Consider the following 27,980-nt stretch of genomic DNA (forward strand, 5'->3'; position numbering starts at 1 on the left):
AGTGAGAGGCCTGCGTACCGCCAAAAAAAAAAAAAAAAAAAAAAAAAAATTAAAAAAAAAAAAGTTTAGCTCAGCATCTCTGAGCACACAGTGACAGTTCAATAGCATCATGTTAAATTCTTCTCAGTGAGGTAGGTACTGGTGTTAATCATCCTCATTTCAGAGATGAGAAAAAGACTACAAGAGGTTGCTTTCCCAAAATTGCATGACTAGTAAATAGTGGAGCTGGGATTAAATCTAAATAGCTCTGACAAGGTCCGTTTTCTAAAAAACCAGAATGTATGCTTTTGAGCCACTCAATGAATGTATGTTCTGCCTTTGTACAGACAGACCACACTCTCAAAGGTTCAGCTATGCTCTGCATTTCTGATTTCCGGCAAAGTCATGTCATAGCCTTCCCATTTGTCATTCATAAATGAATCTAGACCAATCATTGCTAAAGATGAGATTGGGTATTCCCACTTCATTGCTGTGGCTCCTGCTGCTTAAACCACTGATCTCCAAAGTGGAGTGTGCTCACTCTAGAGGTATGCCAGACAACCCAATGAGGTGTGGTAACAATTTCTGTAGCTTCTACGCATGTTTGTTATTCATCAGAAATAAAAATTAACCTCTATTAATATGAATTGAGCTTGGCATTCCCACACTGTCCCTATATTTGATGTTCACATATCACATGAGGTATGAATGGGGGTTCTTTCACTTTCAGCATTTAGCGACATATTGCAGTTCAAAAAAGGATTTATGGATTTTAAAAAAATCTGATTTTCACTAAATTTCACAAAATGAATTGGTTTAAAAAGATTGCTTTAAAAAACTCTTTGAACTGAAGACGACACATAGAAGGACAAAAAATATGGCAGAATTTATACTTCTACTTAGTGTCAGTCACATTATGAGGTTAAATACAACAGTGATCTAATCAAATCTGACAATTTGACCAAAAAAAAAAAATCCAAAACTATTAGTGTATTTGAAATATCAATTTATATCCACTATTAATAACAAGGTATAGAATTGTAAGTATACATGGTGCCTTGTGATAAAATTATTTAATTCAACTTCATTTTATCCCTTAAAATTTTTTGTTGTATCTACATTTCATAATGGACATCTTACACTAGTAAAGTAATATACATATAGTGTATGCCTAAATTAAGTGTACTTAATTTGAGATTACTGACTTAGACAAAACCTTTCCACCTTTCTGCAGTTAAGAGTTCTGGCCTGTGAACACAGCAGTGACTATAGTACCTAATGATCCTACAATAAGTGTTAGTTGTTATTACTTATATTAATTCAGTTACAAAGCCCAAGGTTATATAGATGCTTCTGATACAGACACACATCATTCATATATAACCCCCACCATTTTACTTCAAGTAAATAACATAATCTGGTCTCTCTGGAGATAGTTTCTTAGCCTGCAACAATATATTTGCTGCATTATAATGCTAGATCTAAAAGGCAGTCATATTGACTTGAGGAATTCCAGAAAGGCCTCCTTCTAACCACTCTCCTTTAATGTGACTTCAGAAAACCCAGTAAGACCTCTCTTAACTCCTCCTCCGTCAGCAAAAGCCTCCTACCTCATTCCTACCCAAAGCCCCACTGTTGGCATCTATTCCTGTGAAGGGGACTCGCTTCATTTCTCCCAGCCCCCCGAATTCACCTTCCCTGATCTGGGCTTCCAAGCACCAAGTACAGTTGTCCCTTGGTATCTGCAGGGAACTGGTTCCAGGACACTCCGTGGATGCTCAAGTCCCTTATATAAAATGGTCTACTATATAAACCTCAATAACAGCACTTGGAATATAGGTACTTGTTGATGCATCTGCCTGCCTGCAGAATAACATGCTCCAGGGGGCATAAAGGCTATCTTATTCACAAACTTTGGAGTTACTGCTGACTAGAAAAAATCTTAGGCATGTTACTAAACCTCTCTCAACCTAGGGACTCATTTATAAAGTGGGAAAATACTTCATAGGGCTGCTGTGAACATTAAGTGAGACAACACATTTTTAAAAATATTTGGCTCATTTTAGGTGTTCAAAGAAAGTTCTCTATCCCTCCCATCGACACACTAATAAATGCCTTTTGGATGTATGTTAAGTGAAAGAAAGTGAAATTAATTAATTTTGTTTAAGCCTTGAGATTCTCATAAAATATGACTTTTCTCTGAGTAATAATGCCTGTTTCAAGAGTGATTACTACATCTTAGGTACTGTGATATATGCTTTATACTTATTTAATCTTCACAATAACTATATAAAGTAGATACTGCCTTAATCCCCACTTCGCACGTGAGAATACTGAGGCATAGTAATTTATCCACAGTTGAGTGGAGGAGTCAAGACTGGAATCCCGGTCCATCTAACTCTAGGGCCCATATACTTTTTTAAAAAAAAATATTTATTTGGCTGTGTCGGGTCTTAGTTGCAGCACGCGGGATCTTCCTTGCTGCAGGTGGGATCTTTTAGTTGCAGCATTTGTGATCTAGTTCCCTGACCAGGGATTGAACCCGGGCCCCCTGCATTGGGAACTTGGAGTCTTAGCCACTGGAACACCAGGGAAGTCCCTGGCGCCCATATTCTTAACTGCTTATTTACTACAGAGGAATACTTAAGGTTTAATACCCAATTTTCAGCTATGCTTAGGGCTGGCCCTGGGGTTTTTATTACCAAACCCAGAACAAGCTGTATAAATTTGGATTTAGAGCAAACACTGCACAGGCCTTTCACAAACAGTTCATGGAGACTATCCTGTTCTCTCCCCAACAAGGCTGTGCCCTCTGAAAAGCAATGTGCATCACAGTGTCAGGAATCAGATCCTTTGAAGTATACCCCATGAAATAAACCTGCCTGGGCTTCGGTCAATCCCTCAGCTCTGAGTCAGCTGACAGGCAAAAGGGCCAGAGGCTCAGATGTAATCAGTTCCTGGACAGGCTCAACCATGCCACCTCCACCTTCCTCAATCTTTCTTATCCTTCCAACCTGATTTCACTGCAAGAAACTTGTAGTGAAACGCACCACTTCTTTCAGAAATTGCCCAATAACACCCCCTTAATCCTCCCCTTACTGACTCCCCGCCATGGACAGCCACACTTGCTCCGTAAATGACAATAGTGATTAGAGGTAATTTAACAATGGAAGCTTTGGTAGTGGATTGGAATGGAGTAGACTTTGGTGTCAAATAAGCCAGGATACAAAGTCCCGGCCTGGCAATATTGCTGAGCAAATTGCCTAATCTTTTTAAATTTCAGTTTTCTTATTGATAATTTAATGATGACAGTATTTGCAGTATTTTAGTGAGTTGTTATAAAGATTGAGAAACACGTGAATGGAATGAATGTAATGCCCTTGGAGCAGCGACTTTACTTACAGTAAGTACTCAAATGTTAGCTATAACTGTAGCCTGGGGTGAGTGAACAGTGGAAACCCGATTACTCTTCATCCAGAAAGTTCTTGTGTAAATTAAAAAGCCACTGGCACATAGTAAGTGATCAAATATTGATCCATTTGATCAACAAACTTTTTGTTTTCCAGCTTAATAATAATACTAGTTCCATCACAAGCCTGGGTTAGATGCAGTCTTGCTGTCATGTATAAAAGGGACGACACTATTGGAGATTAGGTAAACATCCAAATAGCTTCTCTAGTTAGACTGTACTAGGCCCTGAGGATTTTATATAAAGTTAGGGGCTAGATGTGTTTAGAAAGCTTTATACTTTACAAAGCATTCAGTTTTCCTTTAATCAATTTGGCCCTCACAACTTTATGGGGTAGTTATCATTCCATATTTGGAATTACTTGGAATGTTTGTTTTACACAACATTCTCCTCCAACTATGAGACAAGGACAATTTTTTCATTATATTTCTCTACCCAGATGAAAATTCAGATAAAAACACAGGCCTAAGTGTTTTAAGTGGGTTTCTGAATGGGGAGAGGTATAAAAAAGAAATAGAAATCATTCCATCTAGAAAGCCAGAGATATGTTACCAACATAAAACAAGCTTTGGTACAAACCTTAATTTGTAAAATTACATAACCTCTACTTCAAAAACCTTAAAAAGATAAAGAATGTAATGCTGATCTTTTGGTTTGCACACAAATTAACGAACTTAAAAGCAAGTTGGATATAATTTCTGCTCATAAAAGGCAAACTGAACATGACTGTCAGTTAATGATCAGGAGGCATGGAGTAATTTTCTCAAATCTATAAAGGACGGATAAAGGACGGCAGCACTATACAGTACTAGAAGCACGACAAGTTAATGGAATATGTATCTAAGCTGCCTAAATACCCAGAGATGTTTCCAGGGATGAGTTCTTACTCAGGTACATGAACGAGTTGAAGAGGGGCTGAAAACATTCCAAAATTATGGGTTTTGCACAAACGCAGATGTGGAAATTAGGGCAAGGAGAGGGACTTAGCTGTTTCTTTTTGTGTGTAATAGGAGAGGTGACAACCTAGATGGGTCCACAGATTTTCTAAAATCCTTAAGAGGTCCATGGATCCAGAAAATCCTTCTAGGGCATGAGTAAAATCCCTATTCATTCAGCAAACATCTGTCAAACACTTACTGTGTAGAGGCACTGGGCTTTCTGTGCCCTCATAGTGGAGAATGACATGAAAAACAAATATTCTGAACAATTCCCATGAATTCCTATTTGTCTTGTTATCAAGACAAATAGGCTCCCCTTTGTGATGTCTACCTATATGCTTATCTCAGTGACCTAAAGAAGATAAGCGTATATAAACTGCCTAGCACATAGTAGGCCCTCAACTGTTAGTTCCTTTCCCTTCACATATCAATTTAAAGCCATACACATCTTCCCCTCTCTAGTGCTACTTCTAATATTCATCGAAACGAGATCTTGCATATGGAGGAATATGTTATCTAGGATGAGGAGGAGGAGGTATGGTGTGATTTTCCCATACCTGTACACATACAAAGGTCAGCAGCACTATAAAAATCCTTAATAATGTAGGTAAAATACCCTACATTAAAAGTTCTGGCACATAGTAGGTACTGAATGAATAGTGGCTCATTAAAATTAAAAAAAAATCAATGTCGAACAGGTGAAAACCCAGAGGAAGTAAAAATAGAAGTAACACTGGTAGCTTTAATACGTTTCATAGTCATAAAATGTGAGAACTACAGGGAACCTTACATACAGTCATTCTATAAATGAGAAGACTGAGGGTCAGAGAGCTGTGTCACTGAAGCCCAATTCAGATCAGCCTTAACTGTGCTCTGCAGCTTCTGACATCAAACTACATGAAATTTTAAGGGATCATAATGCTTGTTAGAGTTTGGTTATTGTTATCTACAGATGGGTCGCTTTAGTTGAAACTGGAGGACAGAAATTCAGAAACACACACACATACACACACACACGGGTTTGTTTCTACTTGAAGAAAACTGAAATGGACTTTAGAATACACTTAATCCAAACTTTTTTATAAATGATGAAACTGAGGCCCAGAAAGGGGATGTGACTTTTTGAGAACAGGTTACTGGCAGAATCAGTACTAGAATCCCAGTTCTGTAGCTCCAAATAAAAATTCATCTTCACATGAAGGCCTCCTCTTCAGGGCTCATCTCTTTATTTGGTGTTCCTTATCTCTGAGAACCCAGGGCCCTCATACTAAACACAAAACACACTACCCATTATCTACCCTTCCATGTACACTGTTCCACTGTCAGGCCCTAATCTCCAATTCTGCCCACTGACCCCTATCCTCTTTCTAACCTAAGACACACACACTACATACACCATGCACCCTTTACCTTTTCTGAGTCCTAATTCCTTTCAACAGCTTCATCTATAAACCAAGGTGTGGATGACTAACAATGGTATAATGATTCAGCCCCTCCTTGGACATCTGTATTTCTAAAGAGGCTTAAGTTAAAAGGTGTTGTCCCAAAAGACATACTTTTTTGAATTAAGAGATGTACATAGAACATTCAAGCATTACTTTTTGAAAAATAAAATTAATTTTTATAACAAATTATAAAAAGAAAATTCTGGGGGGTGATTGAACTGTTCTATATCTTGACTGTGGTGATTACATGACTGTGCATTTGCCAAAATCTGTAGAATTATACATCAAAAATAGTGAATTGTACTATGTAAATCTAAAAATTAAAAGTAATTTTAAAAGGGGAATAAAAAAGTGATTTCACAGCCCATTAATATCCTTTAGTTTTCCTGCCCAGAGGCAACCACAGTGCAATGTCTTATAATGACATTCTAGTGGTGGAAATTTAGTCACTGAGTCAGACTTATTGGGGAGATGTTTTTGGAAATGATTTTTTTAGAACTCTTAAACCAGGAAATCATCTATTCCACTATAATATTACACTGCAGCTTTTCTGACTTACAGATCTATTTTTCCACTTCTCCCCCACAAGACTGTTAGACTCCGAATGGCATGTTCCCTGTTTAGTTACCTTGGTGTCCCCAGAATCTACCTAGTATAATATCTGACACCTAGTGGATACTCAATGAATATTTACTAAAGAAACAGAAGTCCTGTTTTAAGCACAGAAGGAAATGTGAAAATAAATACAGTATAGCTCCTGGTCTCAAAGAATCTTCAAACTTAGTGGTCATGTTACCTCAATATAGTTAGTAGTACACAAACTAAGTGGGAAATAAGAGGACAGAAGGTAGGGAAAGATTTTTGTGTAGGCTGATAATGGAAGCTGTCATCTTATTTTAATGTTCTATAATGAGCATTAGTATATTGTGTGTAACAGGAGACCCTTCAATGTCCTTTCATAGAGCTGTGGTTGATGAAAAACCTGGGTGACAGGAAAGGAGACCAGATGGAGGTAGTCTATCTAAAAATGTTTTACCTAATTGCAGAGTATTTTTTTATTTTTAAAGAAACTGAGGATGGAACAGCCTTTGACGAAACTGCATCATCTTAGAATCTACAAAGAATCAGGTCCCGAAGGAAAACAATAACTAATATCACTAAAAACCAAGTCATTCTGGAAACATTTCACAGGCTTCCTTTAGAAGATAAACTTAAGTGTTACAGTAATGGCTTTATGGTCATGACATTAAACACATGATATAAAGCTCAGCTATTAATATGTTTATTCTTAAATATCAAGGCCCTCTCTGTACTGGGAATTAAGGATTCCAATTTAGTCTCCTGTCCAGGCCATCTAGGGTTTCATAAACAATGTTCTACTTCCTTCATTGTCTGTAACAGTCCACTTCACTAGCTAAAATCTGTCACAAAAGAATCAGGTCATAAGAGGTGATGTAAGTCAATTATTACTTAAAGGATTAAGCAATCCATCAGTGTTATAATTTAACAACTTATTTATCCATCAAACAATTGCTGCATGCCTAACTGCGTATGTGCCAGGCAGAAGAAAAGAGCGTATTACCTACTGGTAACAATAACATCTGGTGGTCAAAGGCAGTTTACTGGTTTATGACCCAGTCATGTTGCAGCTTTGCGCTGAAAGGGGAGAGGTTAGAAGGTTGAATATTGTCACTGTATTTATGCTTCTAAGTACCAAATCACCCAGATGACTATTCTGGAAAGAAAATAACTACAGGTCAACAATCCCTATTGTAAACCCTTGGAACCAGGTGTGATTCCGAATTCAGAATTCCTTATAGTTTACAATGGCAATAAGGTCCATATACCGCATATTACGGAATGTCTCCAGCAGGGACTGGGGCAGCACGCTGTGATCAAACAGTATTTCTGCAGTGAAGTGAATGAATGCTCACACTAAGCAGCATGGATAAAGCCTATAAATGGTTTCACATAAGTACAGGCCAAGCCAGGTTTTACTTCCCAGGTACCCAATTTCTTCATATGTAAAATGAAGTTCTATTGAACTTCTCCAAGTTATGGATTGACCAACATGAATGCTGAGTCAGAACTGAAATATGTATCTGTATAATGCATTAATTTAGATATTGGTCTAGTGCTCCCCATGTGGATCAAAAGGGCTTGAAAATCACTCCACTTTCATAACCATTTCCTTAGTCGAAACAATGATGTTTTTGTCTAAGCTGCTTTACTGCCTTCTAAACAAGTTATATGAAAATATACCCATTGATATTGGTGGGTAAAGGTAGGAGAATGGGCATTTAAAAATCCTTTTAGCTGTAAATTACCAACACAAACCCCAGAAACCTTGAAATGTTTTTCTTGGGAGGGCAGAAAAGATGAAAAGAATATCAAGTATTAATACATTGTGAAAATAAAGCAGAGATTGCAGCATAAACTACAGCTTACCTATATTTAAAGTTTAAAAAATATATATTTTCAAATGAGACTTTAAAAAATGTGATTTGAATAGTTATGGAACTTCTGTTTTGTCATCAAAAGGCCTTGTTGTCACATGGTTGTTGCACCTCTTTGGGAAATGAAGGGAAAAAACTACATTTGTAGTCTTGGCCAAATGGAAGCTACTTAGGTCTGGGACATTTACTTTTTCCTTTTCTGTTTCACCTAAAAGCAAAAGATACTAGCAGCAGTTCTTGTGTAGACTTAAAAAATGTCAAACAAACCTGGGTTCTATTTTCAATTCCTCTCTACTTGTTAACAGGTGACCCTCGCTGATTTGTCCCTTAATTTTAAAATGCAGGTGATTTCTACCCTGAAGTACTGTTGAATGAAAATGGTAGCTAAACATGTATTTATGGCAGTACTTACTAGCTTGCTACTGAGAAAAACAATATCCCTCGATTCACTTCTTGAATGTCTAAGGAAGAAGAGGTATTTTTAATTTCCATAGTTGCAGGTAGGTTAATGTTGAAATGTTTGAGCAGTGTCTAGAGAAATAGAGGTACCACAGATTTGAGGCTGATTAGGTAAGGATAAACTAGTTGAGCGTGCCAGGAACTTTCCTAGGTGTTTGGAATTTATCAGATACAGTGAAAAAACAGACAAAAATCCTTCCCTCAGAGAGCTTATGCTTCAGTGCGACCACTTGAAGATACTACCTCTATTCTTTCATTCTATCTATAAGAGATACTAGTTATAAACACCTCCAATCTGTTCATTTATGGACCAGAGCATGTACTCCCTAGCACGGTATTCCATTTTTCATGTTATGCCTTGATGAATTTAATATTCTCTAAAACTGTGAACCCCTTATGGTAAAGGTTCATTGATTTATTGTTATTGAGCTCTTAACCATGTACCAAGTATAGCAGATATAGACAAGCTTGGATACTTTCAGAAAACAGCAAAACAGCCTCTTTCCCTGCCTGCCCACACGAAACAAATGGAGATAATTTAGTACTTTCTAAAAGTATCTATGTCCTCAACATGAGAAATTTGAGAACTTCCTTAAGTCCACTTTACAGTGCAACTATTTTGATTTTGAATATGAGGTAGAGCATCACAAGTTTTTCAGTGCTTGGGTCTCTAAAGATCTTAATTGGGTCTTGGGTACAACAGTGAAAAAGAGAAAGTTCCTATCATTAAAAATTTTAGCCAGGGTTCTTAATCAGGGGTTCATAGTCAGAATTCAGGGGTCCATGAAACTGGATGGGAAAAAAATTACATCTCTATTTTCAATAACTTCTAAAAAAATTTGAATGCAGGCAACAGATCACAGTAGTGTTAGGCGTAAACGTGTCACAGCTGAACTCTGATGTTTTCCTATTACGATTGTTGCAGACAACTTGCTTGAGCTTGCTAATGAATTATAAAGCATACATATTTCTATGTCCAAAATTTGTTTAAAATTTTTTGATAATTATTTCAATATTATTTTCTCCCTTTATTATCCAATATACTGTATTTTATGCTTTTAAAACACTTTTCTGAAAAGTGATCTATAGACTTCACTAGATTGACCAAGGGGTACATGACAGTAAAAAGGTTGAGTCTAATGGTCTAAAGGGTCATAATAATCTTTGTACCTCCACAGCCTCTCACTTAGTAACTAATCAATACGTATGTACAGAACGAAAGAAATGGATTTAGAACTGGTTGAAACAGCGCCCCCTATCCCCAAATACTGACACTCTGGACGTCTATAATAGGATACCGCAGGGCTGCTTCTTATTCAAAATTTTTTATCAAATGGTTTAGATGAAGACATGGATCATATAATTTGTTCATTTCCCTAAAATAAACTTTATACACCTGAATTAAGCAATACTTGATGTGGCTGGATTACATTCTTCATTGAACATACCTACAAAGAAACATTTTAAAAGTTTTGGCAACTGTGTCTTGGAATTGCAGCAATAAGAAATACTGAGCACAATGGAAAGTAAAGTTAGGAACACAAAAATGAGAGGGGGCCTATGTATTGAGGCCTGACTTTGGCAAGTTAATTTACCATGGTGCTTTCAAGTAAAACTAGGTGAAGAGGAAATCACATGGTGAGTGCCTTAAAAATACACGTCCCCAGGGACTTCCTAGTGGTGTAGTGATTAAGACTGTGCTTCCACTGCAGGGGGTGTGGGTTTGATCCCTGGTCAGGGAACTAAGATCCTACATGCCATGTGGTACGTGGCCAAAAAAACAAAAAAAAGTATGTATATGGTGTTCTATGTTAAATGTTACTGTATTTTTAAAAATAAGGAAACAGATTCAAAAGTTAATTTGCCTAAGCTGATACCTTACTTACTAGTTTATTAGACCAGAAATCCAGAACCCAGGCCTGACTCAAAGGCAATTCTTTCAAGCTATGCCTTTGGAATGTCTTACAGACCTAACATCCTTAAACGGAACCATAAAGATTGAACTCACTTCAGGTATTTGCAGACCAAACCCTGAAAATGGTTTTATTTTAGACAATACTTTCCTTATCTTCTCAACCTCTAAACTGTCAGTGATAGAATCCCTCAGTTAATTGTAAATTATGGTATGAATATCACACATATATACGTTATGCATAAAATATATAGCGTATAAAGTATCATTTACTAAGCTAGGTATTTGGTAAACTGTTAAAACTGATGGGGCATTAACTTATAACATCTAAAGCAGAGAGAATCATACTCTTCATGATTAAAAATGATTTAATTTTGAAGGATATATTTACTTTCAGTGAATCCTAATACCTGGTGAGTAGATTTGCAAAAAACTTGTTTTTGGAACTCACTTCAGGTATTTGCAGACCAAACCCTGAAAATGGTTTTATTTTAGACAATACTTTCCTTATCTTCTCAACCTCTAAACTGTCAGTGATAGAATCCCTCAGTTAATTGTAAATTATGGTATGAATATCACACATATATACGTTATGCATAAAATATATAGCGTATAAAGTATCATTTACTAAGCTAGGTATTTGGTAAACTGTTAAAACTGATGGGGCATTAACTTATAACATCTAAAGCAGAGAGAATCATACTCTTCATGATTAAAAATGATTTAATTTTGAAGGATATATTTACTTTCAGTGAATCCTAATACCTGAGTAGATTTGCAAAAAACTTGTTTTTGCCTCAAAAGTGATCTCACAGGCGATACTGCTTTATATATATATGCATTCAATTCTCACAGCAAGCCAATGAGGGAGGTACTATTCCCACTGCACAGATGAAGCTGAGGCAGAGTTAAATAACTTGCTCAAAGTCAACACAACTGGCAGAAGTGTGACTTCAACCCAGGCTGACTGGCTCTGTGGCCACTACACTATACTGCCTTTTTGAGAGCTTATTAAATTTCATATTATTTTCTTAATTCTTTGGAGCTGACAAATACTATTTTTATAGGATTCAAAGTCTCAGACTGATGAATATACCCCAAATCACATAAGTACTGAGATTCAAACCCAGGTCTTCCCATTGCTAACGCTCATACTCTCAACTACTAAATCAACTCATGATCCTATGGTGATGATCTTAAGTGGATTTAACCATCATAATGTATAATATAAACAAATACAATGTGACAGACAGGTTGTATGTAGGTCTATTTTGACTTCAACTAGCACAAAAATATTTTAACAGCATGTCCTTGCCAGTGTTATCAGAGGAATTACTTTCCAGTTATTTGAACTGTTAAGTGCATTTTAAGTGAACTTTACACAGTATCAAGATATATTCTAGAAATTTAGGGCTCTCTCAAGCTACGATGGGTTACACATAACTTTTAAGTTTCTACTCAGATTACTGAAAAGCAGAATGTTCAGGTATGTAAATTAATAGCCTATATGAAGTTTATCTTTATCAGACCACTGAGCAGGTATTAATAATTAACAATTAAATAAGTAACTAAACACCTTAAATAATTAACTCAGCAGTAAACAGGGGTGTCCAATAACTTTCTGAATCTGGGTATAACTTTGGGCCCATGACAATTACTCTAGTAACGTTTTATCTTTTCCTCTCTCCAGATGGTTGAAGAGGCGGGAGACTGTGAGATAGTCTTAAATTTGTTAGAAATAGGTTATTAGTCTGGACAGTCAAGTTTTAGCCTAAAATGGGGCATCTTGCTGGATGTATGGAGGCTTGCACTCTGCACTGCAATCCAAAATGTAACTTATAGCAGAGAGCAATTCACGGGTAGCCATAAGTTTGTCTTTTCATGTAAATACCTCAGGTTATTTCTTCTGGTACATCTCACGAAAAGCAATGAAACCTGGGTTACTGTGCCAAGATCTAGTAATAACCAACACCTTTGATATATTTTTTGATTATACAAAATCTTATCTGTCTTACCTGCTTCCTTCTTTTGCTGACATCTTTCCATTTATTCTGCGAGTTAAACTCCCAGAGAGAAACAGCAGCTCATTTACATTACTGGGTAATGGGATGACAGTGAGTACAGGTTATGGAAAATTTAGTTCATATCAGTCAGAATTGTATTTTCCACTTTTGTGGAGGGCCTGGTTGCCCTAAGGTGTTAGTTGCTTTTCTCTCCTTGTGACAATTATGCCCTCCTCATTTAAGTAATCTAAAGAAATTTGACTATCTCAGATTTCTCCTCCTTTAGGTAAATGAACATTGATAAAATCTTAGCTAGGCAAGAAACAGACATGTCTTGTTCAGGTCTAACCACCTGGTTCAACTGAGCACCATTTTTTCTAAAAGTGGTTGTGAAGATCATCCCAGTCTGTCTGGCTAGGAAGAATTAATGATATAGGTATAAAGGGCAGATACCACCTTTTAGAACAAGGCATTTTTCAGAAGAAGCTGAGGCTCATGGTCATTGCTATGCTTTTTTTGGAACTGTCATAAAAACCACTATTCTTGGAGTACAAGTTAGGTTAAATGAAAAGACCTGAAAACTGGGAAGGAAAAATAATCAAATCAAATGAAAAGCACTGAGTATTAGGTACAAAAGAAAAATCACAAAAATACTTCAGAGCTCTTCCCCCTCTCCTCCTGGCCTGATTTCAGGGCAAGGTAGAATTTTAAGTCCTGATTCCTTTGGGAAATGATCAGGCTGCCGTGAAGTAGAATGTGATGTTGACCCCGAAGTAGGAAGATTTAAATATAAACCCTCTTTCAATCCCACATGCCCTCTGTAAACTCTTATTTCTTACCTCTTTTGGAGCCAAACTTCTTAAAAATTATCTACATGCAGTGCCTACTTCTTTCCCCATTCCTTTCACTCACTCCTTAAACTCCTGAAATCTGGCTTCCTCTCAGTACTCCAAAAATATTATAATTTCCATACAAGAACCCAGAACTGCAACAAATGCAAAACGGATTCCAAGAATGAGAAAGACGGAAGTGCAGAGTTTATCTGGAAAACAAGAAAATCCAGCAACCCATCTTAGGCAAATACACTGCCAGATGAAATGCTACAATAATTGCTCATAAATTATCTCAGGACTAGTAAGAAACAAAGAAGCAAACAATTTTAGAAAGACAAAAACATGAATACTGAAAACAGAATAGTCATGGGACTGAAACTCAAGAGGCATAATATCCGATATTAAACATACAAAGAGTAAACAAAGCAGAGGTGAAATGGAGATTCTTCCATTGAGCTTGCCAAATGTAAAATAAATAAATGTAAAGTTCATCATCAAAAACAGTACTTCATGTACTTAGATTTCAAATGACCTTTAAAAAACTGAGACTGCAGGTTAGTATCAAAATCAACTTTTCAACCAAGGTTTCTTGCCTTCCAGGCCAATTCTCTTCCTACAGATGTGTTACCCATGCTGGGCCCAGAACAGCACATTTCTGTCCCTTCATCTCAAGGACCAGATTTCAACCAATCCACCTAGCTGTCCTCAGGCTTTGCGTCAGAACTCTCCAACCTTTGCAACTTGAATATCCCAAGCTCAAAGAAAAATGTCATAAATTCCAAGTATAGGCTTTTTAGTAAGCCTATCCCCAGAAAAGGACCAGCATTTCTATCATGTTTTATTTAGCCAAGAAGAAAATCCATCTCCTCTGAAGCACCTTTGAAGCCTTCCTTTTAGTAGTTCATATGGATTTCTTTATTCATTCATCAAATCTTTGTTAATAGACTAATATTTGTCAGTTTTGTGTTGTTACTTTAACATTTCAGATCGTTCTGTTTAGAATGCTTGCTAACAGATCACTCTGATAGATAAGCTTAGGTGTTGTAGTAAATGTTGCTAAATTCCCCAAAGGGTATTACACAAACACATATAGAACTGTTGATTACTTCAGAGGTATCTTATGTTTTTTGATGGAGTTTTTGGTGGAAGGAACTGTATTTCAGATTTTTGTTTTAATCCACTGCAGTACTAGAAAAGTGTATTTCTCGTACATAGTAGATGCTCAATAAACATCTGCCGACTTGAAATACAAGAAACAAACAAAAAAAGCACTTAATTTTCACTACATTCTCAATTTTGGGGACAGAGTAAATGCTGCACCATCCTATGATTAGGAAAGTATTCCACTGAAATAGCATAGGACTGGTAAAGGTTATTTATATCACACTTATGTAAGACATTATTTAGTTGCAGCTTAGCAATTGTAATGAAGTACTCTACTATGTTAACGTTATTTGCAATTGTATACTTTTGTACATCACAACTTAGGCAATTGCTTTATTTTAGCATGTTCAAAAAATAAGCTTTTCTATAATTTTTCTGTCTTGTATATAAAATATTATGAAACGTTCACAAGAAAATGGCTCTACATATGCTAACACTGAGCCAACAGCATAAATGCTGTCCAGTTCAATGGGGACAACTGCCAAAAAACTATGAAAGATCCCACTTAATACTACATTAATGACTAAAAGTCTGGTAGTGCAAGGTAAGCAAGGAGGAAAGCTGAGTTTTATTTTGGCTCAAAGGTGAAAAAAATTAGCAATTAGGTTATGCCAAGGGTTATGGTTACTGAACTTTATCTTATGGTGGTGGAGTAGCTCAAAAAGTCCCCAAGCTGTTCCATTTACAAGCACCTATGTGCCAAATTCATCAAATCATGACTTAGGTGTAGAGACGGTGACTCTGACGAACATTTCCTAAAATGTTTTAAGACAGAACTCACTCAGGACTGACTAATCTTTACAGCAAGTTCAAAAACATACAGCACCATCAAGTAGTCCATACCAAATTAAGAATTATGAATACGTACCAACTTACTGTACACTAATTGCTTACAATTGTATATCTCTGCACTTTCCTTAAGTGGCTATATTCATGAACATATTTATATTGGATTAAGTTCATCTTCATATTCTTGCAAAGAAATGTTTTTCTAGTGCCACTTTAATTATCCAAACGTATTAAAAACTGAGAAATAAAAAACATAAGATAGAGGGCTCATTTTTCTGGTTAATCATTAGCTATGAGCATCTTAATTTTGCATCTTGACATTGGGCTATCTATATTTACTACATATACCTTTTGTGGCATATTAAACCCAGCAGGTAAAATTATGCCAACTTGTTACAAACACAACAGTGGGTCAACTAAACAAGACTAGAAAACATATGTTTTAGTTTCCTGTACGTTGTTAAAGTAAAATGCTTAAAATATGAAACATTAAAGTTTGCTGAATGAGTTAAAGATCTTCTCTGGAGAAACTCCAACTGCTGAACCCTGTATGACAGGCTCATCTGTGTCTACTTTAAAAATACACGCTGTCAAAAACATTTAACTCAATATAAAGCTATAATATAATTATAATATAAAGATAACTTTTGGTAAAATGTTTTTCATTTCCCCCTTAAGTTTGTCTCAATTCTGTGATCAGTTTAAAATAATTCTTACTGTAACTGCTGGGTTTACATCACTTTTGGGTTGCCGGCATTTTATTTCTGAGAATGCTAAGAAAATTGATTCTATTTTGGAAGAGACACAGACAGGTGGACAACATAACTGACGGCTGTTCTCTCAAATTTCATAGCTTAAAATATAAAAGCATTTTAGAACTTTGAAGGCATGAAACAATTCTAACATTTTTCATAATTTAGGACATCATCTTTTACAGAATTAACTACACCAATTCTCAGTAAAGACAGGGCCTAATTTTCATAATCAACTGTCGGGATTTTTCAAACTATACAAGAACACAAACAAAATTTTATTGTAATGTAATTTTTTTGACTTCAGCCACTCGAGACACTACCATGATCTCAATAGCAAGAATTTTACATTCCTTACGTGGTATGGGCTGAAAAAAACTGTTGCCCTATATCATCACTTTATGAAAGGAAAAACCGGAACTGTATTTTCCTAAGAATTTGGTCATACAAGTTTGACTTATCAACAAATTGTTCAGAGTTCAGCTGAGGTAATCCCTGTCCTTGGGTCTTAAGTACTTTGAGACTACTTTTTAAAAACTTAAAAAAAAATCCACAAGAAACTTTCATGTTCCAAAGTCCTCTGCTAAATGCTTTACATAACTTTGTTTAATCCTCACCATCAACCCCATGAGGCTGCTATTACCACTGAGGCTTAGAATGTTACGAATTTCTGTAAAAAATTAGCAAGCCATTCAAGATAGATTTAACTGAAGCAACAGGAGTCCAGAAAGGCCACTAATATTACTGTCCAACACACTAAAGTCAGTCTTCATATACCATCTCCAAGAGGACCTCCCTCCTCTGAAGGAAGACTTATTGAGTGTTTGACTCTTGGTGCTGCTTTAAAATTTTCATATGCTTGTTCTCTGTCTTGTCTTTATCCTTTAGCAAACATGAATGAAAGAATATTACATGATTTTGAATGTACAGATCACAAATGTAGTAATGAGTCAAAGAATTTTGAGCTAAAAAAAAGATACTCTCTTATATATCATGCACCCAAATACCAAGAATACTACAATAACATCAATAATTTTAAAAAATTAGGATTTAGGGCAAGGAGTTAAAGAAAAATTATTTTCAGAAAATTCTAGTATCTTTTTGCCTCTGTCTAGATACTTGTTTCTTTTAAATATGTGAGTAACTTTACCATAATTCTGTCATAGCTTTGAGCTCTTACTGGTTAAGTGTCTCTTATGATCAGACTTTCTTAGTATTAGACTAAACCCTCACTCTAAGAAATATCCAGGAAGTCAGGATATTGTGTTATTCTTAAAGCTAAAATTGATGTCCCCTACTCCACACCATGCATAAATTGATCCCTAGGTCATCTACACATCTTCAAAATTCATTTATGAATATATTTAATAATAAACCTAAAATCCTTGCCAAAACTTTGTTATTACTTGTGTGACACACCACAAAAAACCACAATTATGGGATGTGGAAGGCTGCTCTACCCCACCCCTGTACACTCACCTCTAGTGTTTTAAAAATACACAACAGCTGGTTACAACCATGGACAATAATTCAGCTGGATGAATGGTGGGCAACAGCTACACATTTCTAGAGTTCTACAGGTGATCCAGACACTTGACCCTGTTGAAAAAACCCTTGATATCACAGCAACTAACTCAATACTCTTTAATGAACTACCTATAATTATAATACAAATCAATGAACTACCTATAATTATAATACAAATCAATGTCCTAATTCTCTTTTGACAGAGAAAAAGAAGGTAGGTTTCTTTATCTACTTAAGGCATTCCTAATTCCACTTTTCAGCTTTCTAACCCAGTTTTTTCTCTGGGACACTGAGGTTATTCTTTCAGAAGCTGGCATCATCAATTCCTCTAATACTAATTTTTTAAATGAAATTTCTACACAGAGTACATAATTTTTTTTCCTAAAAGTTAAGGGTCATTTTTTTGAGATAGTAACTAGATTTGTTTCATTTCTTTATGGTTAGATGTCCATTGGATATAAGACTGGAAAAATTTCTAACTACCCAATCACATGACAAATTATAGAAATCACTACATTATACAGGTCTCATTTCTCACATACAGTATTTCTGTGAAATCTGCTGGGTCCCTCCCCCTCCACCCCCGCCATTTGTCTTCCACAGTAACTCAAATTGAGGAGGTTATTACTTACATAAAGAAGTATCGTAAAATGAACAAGATAACTTCATATAAGACACAACACCACCCCTGAATCACCAAGCCCTAAAAATAATTTGTAAGAGTTTGAAACTAAGCCTAACTGTAAACCTGTTCAGTCTATTTCATCTCTATTAAGCTTAAAACACGTCTATAGTTATACTGTTGATCAGAAAGAAAATAGTAAACATTTTGTACCTTTTCCAACATTACTTGCAAAGAAGGTATTTCTGAATAACAAATAATTTCATAAGCTCTTCCCATTGTTGTATCCATGGATAAGTGAGACCAATACATACTACCTTTGTTTAAAAATGAAACAAAGCCACTCATCTGACTTGTTCCCAGAAACATGACATATATAAGATCATTCTTTATAAAACTGTTTTTGTAGTTATCAACTGCATACATTTGAGACGTTTTGACCATGTTTTTGTCGTTTATAATCACTCTGCCTAGTCTTTCCTTGATAGGATAATCCATTAAAAGCTATAATTTTAACTCCTAACAGGTGAAGTGCATACCCCTAATGACCCAAAGTGTCAGTTAATTTTGTTTTTCAGGATAATACACAAAAAGAAAGGAGAAAAACAGCACAAATACATCGGCATAGCCTTTCGGACACTCTCAGGAAGAAAGAAATTTCCCATCTTTTCATAGTGTAGACAGACTCTGAAAAAGAACAAACACACAGTATTGTTTTAGTAACACAATCGGGAAAAAAACACAGTCCATTTGAAATACTGGGCAAAACAACTTAAAGACCAATGACTTCAGTTTCAGCTACCTAGTTTAAGAGAAAATTAGTTCCTAAAGTGGTCGTATATATGGAGTTCCACAAATTAAACACTAAATGTATTTTTAAAATAAGTCCGTGATCCATGCTACTGAAGATCCCGTCTCCGCAGTATTTTTAGCATAACACTCTAGGTTTATTCAAGAATCCCAGTTACTCCGGAACCAATCGCCAGCCGCCAATAGGTCTATCATCAATATTCCCTTTCAACATCTCCCTGCTTTCGCTGGCAGGTATGAAGATGTCGTTTTAAACCGGGTGTGTTACTCCTGTAGGACTCTTCCTGTCTCTTCTTTATTTCGGGGCCAAAGCACCGCCCCTTTCCACCTTAGCTACCTTCCAACATCGATTTCTTTGGAACCTTTTGCAAATCATTCCTGTATGAAAAACCAATGAGGGTACGACACCCTGGGAAAGAGTAAGGATGGTTGAAAAATGAATGACAATAAGATAAAAATAAATTTGGGAGGGACAGCCCAACTCTGTAGGTGGAAGCTTCTCCGACCAAAGGCGACAGCATCGCCACCCGGTGTCCCCGCACCCCGCCAAAATCACAACCGCCCCTACTATCCTGTTAGCGGGTCTCAATGATGCTCTGAGCCCAGGAGTAAACTGACTCCCTCAATCCCTTAGTTATAAAATGGAGCAAGAGGAGCAGAGGGCCTCCGCAACCCCTGCAAGACCGTGAGGTCAAGGCCTACTCGGTCTCATGCCGCCACCAGCCGGACGCGTCCTACTCAGTCCCCAGATGCCGCCTCCATCTCCCGGTGCCCAGGTTCGGAACCCAGGCTCTCCGACCGGCTTGTCCTTCTCCTCACCGTCCCCTCTGCACCACCACTCGGCTCCCGCGTTCCCTAAAACCTCAGACGGCTCCGCGGAAACGTCCTGGCACCCCTAACATGGCGGCCGAGTCCCCTTCGCTCCCTTTGCCCGCTCTGGGCGCGTCTGACCTTGGCGCATTTTGGGCATTGTAGTTCCGGCAATAGCCTCGGTGTCCCCGCCACGCCTTGAGTAGACTACAATTCCCAGATTGCACCGCACCTGAGCATGGCTATTGGGGCCTTTTGGACAGAGGGATGATGTCATTGCAAAAACCCCACTGCATTCATTGTGCTAAGGTCTATCCACCCCCCTGCTGCTGCTAGGCTTGCGATTGCCGCTCGCTCCAGCTGAGCTAAGAGTAGCAGCAGCACCAGGGCAGGGACTGACTCCAGCCCTTGGACTTAGGACATCGCAACACCTTCCCTTGCGTGCGTGACTCATTCGCACATCCTTTCTGTTTATGCCTGGGGTGGGGAGAAAAATCCCAAACCAGGTGAGTTGATGTGATTTATTCAAATGGTTCTTACCAAGTTATTCCTCCCGCTTAGTTCTCAAGGCTTTCTTTTGGGAAGATGGGGGCGGGAGGACTGGGGAGGTGCTCGCAAACGCTGCTAAGCGAAAAGCTCTGTGCAATTTGGGTCACTGCAAAGAACAACTCCAGCAACCTTCCCCAGCCGGAGGACCGATGCCTGCCAGTTCCCTAGTCGCAACTCCCCTCAACCTTTTTGGAGGCTGGGAGAGGGGGCTGGGCTGGGGAGGACGTTGGGAAGTGCTCTTGGAAAATCAGAGGAAGGCAGAGGTTGGGGGACTGCAGTCCTGTCACACACGGCCCGAGTGCTGAGATTTGAGTGGGAAGGGGTGATGCGTGGGGAGAAATGGAGACAGTGATTTAATGTGGTCGCACTACTTTGGAACATTTCATGTCACTTGGGCGAGCACACGCTATTCATTTTTAAGATGAGCGTGCTTCTGAGTAGGTTAAGTTTTGTGGGGCTTTATTTTATGTGTGTGTGTCTACGTCGTTTGTCTCGCCTTTTCTTCTGATTTGAGGTGACAGTGTCCTTTAATGGTGCACTCCGTGCCTGTCAGAAACATTTCACGTGTCTGGGGAAGGTTCTCTTGGGCTTCTAGATGCAGCATTTTTGTTAAGTGTTTTTCTTCTCCCAACTGCGGGATTTCTAGATTGTTTGGAAGTGGAGCCGACAGATTTGTGCTTGTGTGAGTGTTTTAAATTACATTGCAATAGGCTCCTTGCCACTGACAATGGTACCATAATGAGCTGCCGTTTCCTGAGGCACAGTCACCAGTCACAAATAACGGTTTGGAGAAGGGATCATTAGGGACACTCCGGTTCATTTTAAAGCATTAGGGAAAGGAAAAGTTAGAAGCGCCATTAACCTTCATTTGTCATTACTGAAAGGTACGCATGGAAGAGTGATCCTGGAGGTGGAAACCAAGGAGGATAATAGAGTTTTTTTTGCTTTTTGGTTTTGGTTTTTAAACAAACTGACACGTTTAACAAGACAGAGAGCATTTTGACCCGTATGATATTGGCTCTCTTCTTGTAAGAGTTTGTAGGATGATTAGTACAATAAGTATGTTATTTTGAAATAAACAGCTGGCTGACTCCAGAACAGATGGGGCCAGTCTTAGCTGAGAGATCTACAACCTTGGAAATGAATGGACCTGGGGTCAACCACACCCCCTCTTGGAATGTCAAAAGGAGAAATGCCAGAGTGTTTTATGCTTAACTTCAAAACGCTAAACCTTTCATAGCCAAGGCAGGCATTGGGGGAAAGTCATTACTGGTTGTCTTCTGTTGCTGAACCAATTTTGTTCATTTTTAATTCAGACCCTTAGGTCTCCAAAGTTGCAGCTGGGCGATGCTTCGTTAAATGCTGCTTGTTACTGAATGCAAAGGACAGTCCATTGTATGGGCTTTGTGGTAGAGTGATTTATTGGGATGCAATGAGCAGCTTTGGGATTTGGGAAAAGATGGACTGCCTGGCTTTGCTTCTCTCTCTATTTTTCTGTTGCTTACTGTCTGCTTTGCTGAGCATCCCTCCCTCTGTACTTTCCTTTCCCCACCCCTCTGTGTCTCTTGAAGTTCTTCCAGTCTCTTTCCCTGCCTCTCCATTTGCAATTCTCATTTTTCTCTGTGTTTCATAATCTCCCTCTTATCACCAGTAGATGACATCTCTTTCTCTAAGTCACTTTCCAGTCTCTGAATACCCTCTCATCCCTTCTCTACTTCACCCAGAAACTCCAGGGTGAATGAGACTGTGCTAATAGTTATTCTACAGAGTCCTCATTGAAGAGGCTTTGCCTTTTCTTTTTCTTGCAGTTGGTGCTTGGCAGGATGAACAGCAACGAACCTGACCCCTTGGCCTGGTTTGTGGCTTCTGTGACAGACATAGTTTGGCCTCAGCAGCACGTGGACAGTGAACTGTTGCAGTTGAGCTCATGCCACTTTTCCTTTCCTTGGTACCTGTATTAAGAGCTGCCAATGCATTAGCGAGGTTTTTAAATGCTCTATGCAAAATGTTCTCATAATTCCCAAAGAATAAATAGACTTCGAATGGTTTCTGCCTCATTTAATACTTTTTTTTTTCCTTTCCCTGCTTTAGTATGTGGTGGGGAGGCTGTCTTTTCCCCCTCCCTTCCCTGTTGATTGCTGAGGAGCAGGTCCAGGTGGCCAAACTAGCCATTTGGGTTTGTTTTTTTTTTTTTCTTAAGGTGCTTGGAGCAGCAACAGCTTTTCCTCCTGTTATTTCTTCTCCTTTGTGGATGAAAGAAGTTTGTTATTTTATAAACTTCCTATTAAGGAGAAGGATGTGGTAGTGGTTATGTTTGTGTAAGACAGTGCTTCTCTAGGCATGAAAAGTCTAACTGCTGCCCATCTGGAGGCAACTAGTGTGACAGGGAGATTCAGAAGCTGTCATCTTGGACCTCTCACTCACCATCTTGGACCTCTCACTCACCATCTTTTCATCCCTTCTTCTAAGCTGTGCCCTCTCCTACCCAGGCTTTTTAGTGTTTTAGGGAGGAGAAATGAGCAGAATGGAAGGTTAGTTTTGGCCCTATCACTGCTATCTCTGTGACCTTGAAAAACTATGCATTTCTTTCTCCCTTATTTTATTTTATTTAAACATTTATTTATTTATTTATTTTTGGCTGCATTGGGTCTTCGTTGCTGCACGCGGGCTTTCTCTAGTTGTGGTGAGCGGGGGCTACTCTTTGTGACGGTGCACGTGTTCTCATTGCAGTGGCTTCTCTTGTTGTGGAGCACGGGCTCTAGGCACGCAGGCTTCAGTAGTTATGGCACGCAGGCTCTAGAGTGCATGCAGGCTCAGTAATTGTGGCGCACAGGCTTAGTTGCTCTGCGGTGTGTGGGATCTTCCCGGACTAGGGCTTGAACTTGTGTCCCCTGCATTGGCAGGGGGATTCTCAACCACTGCGCCACCAGGGAAGTCCTCTCTCTTAGTTTAAATCCTTTGCAAAGGGATAAGAATCCTTTCCCCTTGGTTTACTTGGCCTGATGTTATGGCCTCAGCCTGTCCTTCTGTCAGCAGATATGGTGAGCAGCTACTATATTCTAAGGACTGGATACCTCAGTGAAAAGAGACGCTTCCACTGCTATCATGGAGCTTATGTTCTAATAGGGGAGATAATCATTGGAGAAGTAATTGCAGGTGTGATGAATGCTCCTGCCAAAGGGGGATGTACTACAAGGTGGGATAGAAGTGCCTAATGTGTGCTTCCCTTGTCTGGGAGAATCAGGGAAGGCTTCCTGTAGGAAGTGACATTTCAAGAGACTTGGAGAGTGAGTGTAAGTAATTTAGGACGGCAATGGGAGGTGCTGAGAATGGGGACAAAGGGCAACTGCATGTTCAAAGTACAAAGGAAAGCAATAAATATGAGGATTTAAAAGGTTAGTATATGGGGGCAGAGCAAGGGAGAGAGACCAGAATGAAGACGAATGAGGCTGGAGAGGTGGATAGAGTCTAAAGAGTGGGCAGTTTTCTGAGCCACAGGTGAATTTGGTCTTTATCTTAAGTGAATGGCTTTAATTAGCTAGATGAATTACATATGCAGGTAGAATGATGTTAAAACCATCACGGTGGCTGTTAAGTGGGAAAGAGACTGGAGAGAATTAGCCAAAGTGAACGTGAAATGAGGTAGCATGTCATTTTTGTAGTCTACGTGTGTGATGGTGGTGGCTTGGATCTAGGGTGGTGGCAGGGGCTAGGAGAGAAGGGAAGACATTGGAGAGACACTAAGTTTGAAGATTATAAGTGATAAGACTGTAGACTGATTGGATGTGGGTATAGGGAAAAGAGGGAGTCAAGATGACTTGAGTTTTTCCTTGAGCCACTGGAGATGCCGCTTACCAGAGAAAGGTAACATTAGCTGGGGACCAGATTTTTGTTTGTTTTTTCAAGGAGGAGGGACTTTTGGTCATATTGAGTTTGAGGTTCCAGGAAGACATCTAAGATCTTTCACTCACCCTGTCTGTGTGTAGGATACAGCATGGTGGAATGGAAGAGAGCTCTGGTGAGGCTTTCTAAGACTGAGTACTACTTATTTATTAGCTGTATGATTTTGGACACGTCATATTTTTTTGGTGAGCTTTAGTTTCCTCATCATAAGATATATTTATTCCACTAATTTATACTGATCACCAGGTATACGTGCGCTGTGCTAGGAATACAGCATTGAATAAGATAGTATTTGCTTTGGAAAAATTGCTCAGGTGAGGGAGCGGAACATAAACATATAATCACACACAGAGAGGTTTGTAGGCAGTGCTAGGAGAGCAAAGCCCCAAGGGGGACTTTCATGCTTCCTTGGTGGGGGAAGAGCAGTGTTCACAAAGTTGTTGGTGACCTTTGACCTGAGACATGGAGGCAAGAAAAAACTCACCAGTCTGGGTTCCCAGGCACCTAATAGAGTGCCTTGCACAAATTGGGGACTCTGTGAATGTTTGTAGATTGAATAAACTAATCTAAGTCATAAGGGCCCATTCAAAAGGAAATATCAACATATCGGAAGATGGCAATGAGTAATGCAAATATAAAATGTAAAATGGTTTTAATAAATGCATTAAAATGAGGACACCCAAGCTTTTGAAATGTTTTTTGGATGACTTAAAGGGAAATTTCAGAAATATTTCATATTTGGTTTCTTTTTGGGCCGAACTTCATTTATTCCAATTAGTTTCTCAAAAATAATTTTGATTGTATAGAATTCCCTAGATCAATGGGTTTCAGACTTTTGAATTTTATAGATAAGTAAAAATACAAAAAATAAGATAAAATTGGGTGAGTTGTTGCCAATGGTTATTTTTCTATAGTAAAGATATTTAAAAAATATGTCCTCCTTCGCTTTATCTCATGAAATAAAGGACATTTTATATCAAAAGTTGTAGAAAGAGCATAATTTTAAAATTAAAAATATATTTAGCTTTGTGAAAAATTCTCTACTTTATTTTTTTCATTTTGTTGCAGAATAGTAAAAAACAAGACAAACAAATACCAGAATGTTAAAATAATTTATGGAAACATTGCCCTATTTTCTTGGCTATGGTGGAAAGGTGGCCCATCTCCAAATATTTCCAAGTGTGGAAGAATTTTGTATGAACCACAGATAATTTATTTTCAGTTTATTCTTCACAGGAATTCAACCCTTGAAAGCTAGGTAGGACTCCTCAAGATTAGTTTAAGGTAGGGCTTCTTAACTTGTCCCTGGAAGATCCTCAGGGAGACCATGAACCCCAGAGATCATTTATTTTCAGTTTATTCTTCACAGGAATTCAACCCTTGAAAGCTAGGTAGGACTCCTCAAGATTAGTTTAAGGTAGGGCTTCTTAACTTGTCCCTGGAAGATCCTCAGGGAGACCATGAACCACAGAGATCATTTGTGTGTGTGTGTGTGTGTGTGTGTGTGTGTGTGTGTGTGCGCGCGCGCACACGTGAGTTCACACGTGCATGTGTGCATTTTTCTATCACTACATGTGTGTCCTTGGGCAAGTGACTTAACCTCTTTGAACCTCTTTCTTTGCATGATTGTCGTGAGGTTTAAATGAGATAATTTTGAAATGTCTGGCACTGTGCCTGGAATAGCTGGTGCTCATTGAAGCTGTTTTTGACATTATTTATTATTTTACATATTTTATTTATTGGCTGATTCTTTCTTGGTACCCACAGTGACACAATGAAGAAAAAGATAACTCAGTGTAACTAGACAACTTGATGCAATGAGAAGTACACAACATCACCAAGGTAGAATTCTTGTCAGAAATGTTTAACCTAAATCTAATCATGAGGAAATAATCAGGCAAGTCCAGATTGTGGGACATACTGCAAAACAGCTGGCCTGCGATCTTCGAAAATGTCAATGTCATGAAAGAGAAACAAAACAAAACAAAATGAATGGGGGACTAATCTAGATTAAAAGAGACTAAAGTGCTGTGACAACCAAATGCCACATGCAACCCTTGATCGGATCCTGGACTTAAAAAAAAAACAGCTATAAAGGACATTGTGGGGACAGTTGGGGAAATTTGAATGGGAGCTGCATAGGAGATGACAGTGTAACAATGTTAGTTTTCTTGGATGTGATAATGATTCTGTCTGCTTAGCCTGCCACATTGTGGATATTGGTGTCCAGGTCAGTTGCCGGTTCCTGAATGTCATGTTTAGGAATGTGACAGCAAAGCTAGAAGACATCAGGGCCTGCTTCAGAAGATAGTGATTTTCTTGATCACTGCACATATTTAATTAGCCTATGGGCTGGAATACCATTTGTTGGCAGATATTGTAGGTGATCTTTTCTGTCCTTTCTAACCATGATTCTGTCATTCCCTAAGAGTGCACATTTCTACAGCCAGCACTCTTTATTTCTAGAGGTAGTAATGCAGGTAGAACGCTAGCTGTTTCCAAAGTGAAGAGCAAAGGTAAGTGGGGCTATAACTCAGGAGTACAGCGTTTGACTGCAAAGAGGAAAGGCCATGAAAGAGCACATAAATATATATCTTAAATTAGTTTTTTGATTCTAGACATAACATAAGATGAAGCAAAATTCATTACAGAAATATACAACGGGGCTTCCCTGGTGGCGCAGTGGTTGAGAGTCCGCCTGCCGTTGCAGGAGACACGGGTTCGTGCCCCGGTCCGGAAGATCCCACATGCCCCGGAGTGGCTGGGCCCGTGAGCCATGGCCTCTGAGCCTGCGCGTCCGGAGCCTGTGCTCTGCAACGGGAGGGGCCACAACAGTGAGAGGCCCGCGTACCCAAAAAAAAAAAAAAAAAAGTATATATATATATGTATATATATATATACAACGAACTACTGTACAAAGGAAAAATTCCCTTGATTCCACCCCCCATAGTCAACTGTTGCGATTTTGATGTGTATGGCTCTCATTTTGTCCCACACATATGCTAATGATATTATTATAATACGTATTCTGCTTGCTCTTTTACTTAATATATTTCAGGCATTTGCCCCATGTATTTGCATGTTCCTCTAACTTGCCCTTTTCAGTGGCTGTTGGACACTGCTGCAGTGAGCATTTGAGCATGCATCCTTTTGTAATGAACTTGTGCGAATATTTCTGTAGGATTTATTTCTGGGGTAGAAATGCTGGGTCAAAGGGCACGGACAGTTTCCCTTTAATTGCCCCCTGATTTAATTTCTTATCGCAGGGACTTCCTTGGTGGTCCAGTGGGTAGGACTCCGAGATCCCAATGCAGGGGGCCCAGGCTCATCCCTGGCTGGGGAACTAGATCCCACATGCCATAACGAAGACTGGTGCAGCCAAAATAAATAAAATAATTATTTAAAAAAATTCTTATCACAGTCTTTGACACTGCCATTTGTCAAGTCCATTAGCCACTTGGGCTACCCTTTCTTACTAAGGGAAGGAAGTTGTGTTGGATGGACAGAAAGTGGGGAAAAATGGAATTAAGAGTTCCTGCTGTTTTTTTTTTTTTTTTTTT

The 27,980-nt window shown here is 38.5% G+C and overlaps 1 protein-coding gene and 1 long non-coding RNA gene across 18 annotated transcripts in view; one reads left to right on the forward strand and one right to left on the reverse strand.

Annotated features, from left to right (window-relative positions):
- The window catches only part of LOC102986876 (uncharacterized), a 35,164-nt gene extending 15,080 nt beyond the window's left edge, over nt 1-20,084 (reverse strand). The window contains exons 1-6 of one of the 8 annotated variants that reach the window (XR_008615378.1): nt 19,978-20,084; nt 18,562-19,035; nt 17,679-17,798; nt 15,527-17,081; nt 13,501-13,703; nt 9,414-10,194 (exon numbers count right to left, since the gene is read on the reverse strand). This is a non-coding gene — a long non-coding RNA (uncharacterized lncRNA). Of the gene's footprint in view, nt 1-6,044; nt 7,488-9,413; nt 10,195-13,500; nt 17,082-17,678; nt 17,799-18,561; nt 19,036-19,860 lie in introns of those variants that run through there. The other 7 variants (XR_008615379.1, XR_003683708.1, XR_008615377.1 and 4 more) reach the window with 7 other exon arrangements.
- Nucleotides 20,085-20,286: 202 nt separating this feature from the next.
- Nucleotides 20,287-27,980, forward strand: part of RAB30 (RAB30, member RAS oncogene family) — a 101,879-nt gene continuing 94,185 nt past the window's right edge. For 9 of the 10 annotated variants that reach the window (XR_008615373.1, XR_008615372.1, XR_008615371.1 and 6 more), the window contains exon 1: nt 20,287-20,474. The gene's annotated coding sequence lies outside the window, so the exon portion shown is untranslated. Of the gene's footprint in view, nt 20,475-26,187; nt 26,263-27,980 lie in introns of all 10 variants that reach the window. The other variant, XM_028500998.2, reaches the window with a different exon arrangement.

Source organism: Physeter macrocephalus, chromosome 16, assembly GCF_002837175.3.
Source record: "Physeter macrocephalus isolate SW-GA chromosome 16, ASM283717v5, whole genome shotgun sequence".
Lineage (NCBI taxonomy): Eukaryota > Metazoa > Chordata > Mammalia > Artiodactyla > Physeteridae > Physeter > Physeter macrocephalus.